The following is a 589-nucleotide window of genomic DNA, read 5'->3' as shown; positions in this document are numbered from 1 at the left end:
AAAGAGTTTCTTTTTGATGCGACGACATTGTTACGTTCATGGCCAATAACGGTTTTTCTCTTGTACTGACATTTTGTATTTTGATAAAAATTTAGTAATGGAAAATGTCAGCGAAGTGTAAAGTGGATGACACTGGCCCACTATGAGAGGCAAATTTGTGGGAAGAGAATAAAATGGATCTAACACAAACAATTTTTTATTTACATGTTTGCCCCAGTTTGCAGCGTTTCCGCATTTTTTCTGTAGATATATTTCGTTGATAAAACATTCATACACACGTATATTTTAATTCACGCCTCATTGATAGGTGCTTCAGTTATATCATGGCGTGTTACTGTACATGGGAGGGAAACCCAAAGAGGTGCAAGTGATGGACGTTTACCACTTTGATGAAACAAACGCACACCTGTATAGTGCTGACAATTCTACGATTACAATCAAGGTTGGTTGGTTGGTTGGTTTGTTGTTTAACGCCACACTCAGCAGTATTCCAGCTACATGACGGCGATCTGTAAATAATCGAGTCTGGACCAGACAATCCAGTGATATCATGAGCATCGATCCACGCAATTGGAATCGACGTCATGCA

This window comes from Haliotis rufescens, unplaced genomic scaffold (assembly GCF_023055435.1).
Source record: "Haliotis rufescens isolate VD_foot unplaced genomic scaffold, xgHalRufe1.0.p SCAF_46, whole genome shotgun sequence".
NCBI classification, from domain to species: domain Eukaryota; kingdom Metazoa; phylum Mollusca; class Gastropoda; order Lepetellida; family Haliotidae; genus Haliotis; species Haliotis rufescens.
Note: the sequence above shows the minus strand (reverse complement) of the source record.